General features: G+C 35.9%; 1 pseudogene; it reads left to right on the forward strand.

The window, feature by feature from the left end:
- LOC113871500 lies at positions 1–3,844 on the forward strand (annotated as a pseudogene).
- The last annotated feature ends 200 nt before the right edge of the window (positions 3,845–4,044 follow it).

Raw genomic sequence — 4,044 nt, forward strand, 5'->3', positions numbered from 1 at the left:
ATGAACTCCAATGACAACCAAGGCCTCAGCATCAACCACCCTGACAGGCTCCTTGACTTCCTTCATATCCTGAACATGACGTACATAAAACTTGGATACCATTATTTGATCTCCCTCCTTTTCACTCTATGCCTCATTCCTCTCACTGCTTTCATCATCTTTCAAGCCTCTAACATGACTTTAGATGAGATTCACCAACTTTGGCTCAACTCGCAATATAACTTGTCGGACAACTTTGTCAGCGTTGTCCTTTGTTGCATTGTCCTTGTGTTTGGAATCCTTGTTTACATCATGAAGAAGCCAAGATCTATCTACTTGGTCGACTTTGCATGTTACAAACCCTATGCTCATCTTAAAGTGAACTATGACAAGTTCATGTATCACACCGTTCTTAATGGGAACTTCAACGATTCTTCACTTGAGTTTCAAAAGAAGATTCTTGAGCCCTCTGGCCTTAGAGAAGAAACTTATGTCCCTCAAGCAATGCACAACATCCCACCAACACCGACCATGTTTGCTGCAAGAGATGAGGCTGAGCAAGTCATGTTTGGTGCTCTAGATGTACTTTTTTCCAACACCAAGGTTGTAACATCCTCATTTTGTAATTTATTATTATTGCAATTGATATTAGTTGTTTATGCATGTTATTTGAAATTAGAAGTGTTTGATTGAGGTGAACTATAGGATATCTCGCTGTAGCGAGAATGAGGTGGTGAAAATGGAACATTCTGGAGCCCTCTTGTTGTAGCGAGGATGCTCTCGTTGTAGCGAGGAGCTCTTGCTGTACTTAGAATGACAGACAACAAAGGAAGAAAACTTCTGATTTTTTCGCTGTAGCGAGAAAGTCGCGAGTTTGAGAGATATTTAAGGAACTCTTGCCCTAAAATCTTCATTTCCATCCAAATTACATATCTCTCTCCATCCTCTTCGTTCTCTCCTTCTCCTTTCTTAGAGAAAACCTCTAATAACTCTGGATCTTCTTCAGATTTGAGCTCAAACATCCATTCTTCTTGGATCTAAGTAAGTTTCTCAGAACTCAGATCTCTATTTCATTCCTTTTCTTTGGTTTTCTTCTCATCTTAAGATCTCTACCTCGAAGTACTTAGAAAATCTTATCTTTTGGAAGATCTCTACGTGAATAGTATGGAATCTCTCTGTAAATCACTTAGAGAACTAGTTTGGAGGAATTGTTATCAGGTAAGGGGAGTATTTTCTAGCTGTAGTTATATATGTATATATAGATCTAGTGGTTCTTTGAGAAATATGAGTATCTTACTTAGTAAAGTTCTGTAAATTTTGATAGTATCATATGACAAAGGTGTATTTTGATATAAAGAGAGGTTTGGAGTTTATTTTAAACTGATAATATCAAATTTTTAGAGAAAATATGGGCTTAAGTAGTATTAAGAGATTTTAGAACTGAGTTCCTTAAGATGTATATGAATTAAGTAATAAAAGATATACTATAATGAACTTTAGGTTAGGAGACTATATATTGAGATTATACGAGCTGGGCTGAGTCCGAAGGTGTTCGACCCTTGGGCATATTATACTGATTGTATGGTGTGATATTGCGTGGTAGTCTCTGTGATAAGTTTGATATATTGTATTGGTTGCGTGATATGACTTTGTATGACAACTTTGCATGTTAAACTGGTAGAATTATAGAAATGAATGAAGTGTTGAATGAAAGTGAAAGCATGTGATGTATAATGAGAAATGAGAATATGATTTAGAAAGAAGATGAGGCGTGATTATAATGTATGAGTCCACGCAACTTGAAACAGAGTGATTATGATATAAATTATAGCACATTGAAAGAGTGTGTTATCATATATATTGTAATCCATGAATTTATATAAATTGTGACTCATGAATCATGACATGCTGATTGATTTAAAGAATGTGAAATGAGAAATGTTGAGAATGAGAAAGAGAATGAGTATAGATAGTATAGCGATACACTAGGGGTATAGAGTTAAAGAGAAGATTTGGGAAATCTTGAGGAAATGAGGATGGTGAATGTTAACAATGAAAATGGGTGCACAATAAATTATTGAAAATGAACATTCATAGGCCACACCTTCATCTCCCGACGAAGCTCCTAACTATACCTTTGCTAAAAGGGGCTGGGGCGGCACACGTGTTTCTGTGATGTTGCAGCCAACCAGTAGCTATCTATGCTAGAAGTCCTCAGGAGATCTTAGGGGCAATTATTATGATAAAAAGTGATATAGATAAGATGTGGTAAAGAATATGTATGATATGATATATGTATCGTAGCAGATCAGTTCATGTTGTTATGGTACGTGTGTTGTAATACATCGACGTGTGTTACTGGGACAGATGTATCGTGACACATGAATTGAAATGATATGATACATGTATAATAACATACAGGTCAGCATAGAAATGTATGTATACTGAGTGAAATGTTATATGTGTTTGATGAATGATTGTATGACTACATGTATTTGAATGAGAATGAATTAGAATAAAGTATTAGGCTACGACTCTAATCATTATTATTAGTTAAGATATACTAAAAAAGATTTAGTGGGCGGGAAATACTCACCCTTACTGATTATTTTCAGGTAATGAAAAAGAAGAAATGGAGACAAATGATCCATTCTAGGGTCATACTCATCAAGGAGTTGTAGGAAAGGAACTGCTCGGATATAATAAAGTTTTATGAAATAGATGTATAAATCTTTAATGTATTTTCATTCATTTAAAAAGAGAAATCTTGTGTTAAGAATATATTTGTATATTTTTGAAGAAATATTGTAAGTTCGTCAAGTTTTCTAATTCGTGTTCCCATACTATAACATTTATACAAAGTATACAAATTTTGCTAATTATGTTTTAATAATATTAGTGTTAAATATAAATTAATTTCAATATGAAAGAGGGATGTTACAAAGGTCAATCCAAAGGACATTGGGATCCTTGTTGTGAATTGCAGCTTGTTCAATCCCACCCCTTCCCTAGCTTCTATGATTGTCAACAAGTACAAGATGAGGTGCAATGTTAGGAGCTATAACTTGGGGGGCTTGGGTTGCAGTGCTGGTGTTGTATCTATTGACCTTGCTAAGGACTTGCTTCAGATTCATCGAAACAATTATGCTGTGGTGGTTAGTACTGAGAACATCACTTAGAACTCCATGCTGATACCAAATTGTCTCTTTTGCATGGGTGGGGCAGCGATTTTGCTTTCTAACAAGACTTGTGATAGGCTTCAAGCTAAGTATGAGCTTCTTCATACTGTGAGGACTCATATACGTGCAGATGAAAAGGCATTCAAGTGTGTCTATGAGGAGCAAGATGATGCTAGAAAAGTTGGTGTGTCCTTATCAAAGGATCTCATGGTTATTGCTGGTGTAGCCCTCAGAACTTTACAACCTTAGGTCCTCTTATGCTACCCATAAAGGAGCAGCTTCTCTACTTTTATGATTTGGTGATCAAGAAAATATTTGGTTCAACTAAGAAGCCTTACATCCCAAATTTCAAGCTTGCTTTTGATCATTTTTGCATTCATGCTGGTGGTAAGGCAGTGATTGATGAGCTTGAGAAGAATTTGCAGCTTCAGAGTGAGCATGTTGAGGCATCTAGAATGACTCTGCACAGGTTTGGAAACACTTCGTCTAGCTCTATTTGGTATGAGTTAGCTTACATGGAAGCAAAGAGCAGGATGAAGAAGGGGAATCGAGTCTGGCAGATTGCATTTGGCAGTGGGTTCAAGTGTAACAGCATAGTCTGGAAGGACATGGCTAATGTGGAGCTCTCACCAAATAGTCCTTGGAATGATTGCATTGACAGGTATCCTATTGAGGTTGCTCCATAATTCTATTCTAAGTTATTATGAGCTAAAAAAAATAAGAGAATAATAATGTCTAGTTCAGTCATATATTTATCTTTGTTTATTTGCCAACTTATTGGCATAGGGATGTTTTCTTTTTATTATTGAGAAGTTAGAGTTTCATATTTATATTGGGTTGCTAGTGTCTGATGCAACCTTCGGTATTTTTTATAAACAGTTGTCTT

Source organism: Abrus precatorius, unplaced genomic scaffold (assembly GCF_003935025.1).
Source record: "Abrus precatorius isolate BTA unplaced genomic scaffold, Abrus_2018 Scaffold7, whole genome shotgun sequence".
NCBI classification, from domain to species: domain Eukaryota; kingdom Viridiplantae; phylum Streptophyta; class Magnoliopsida; order Fabales; family Fabaceae; genus Abrus; species Abrus precatorius.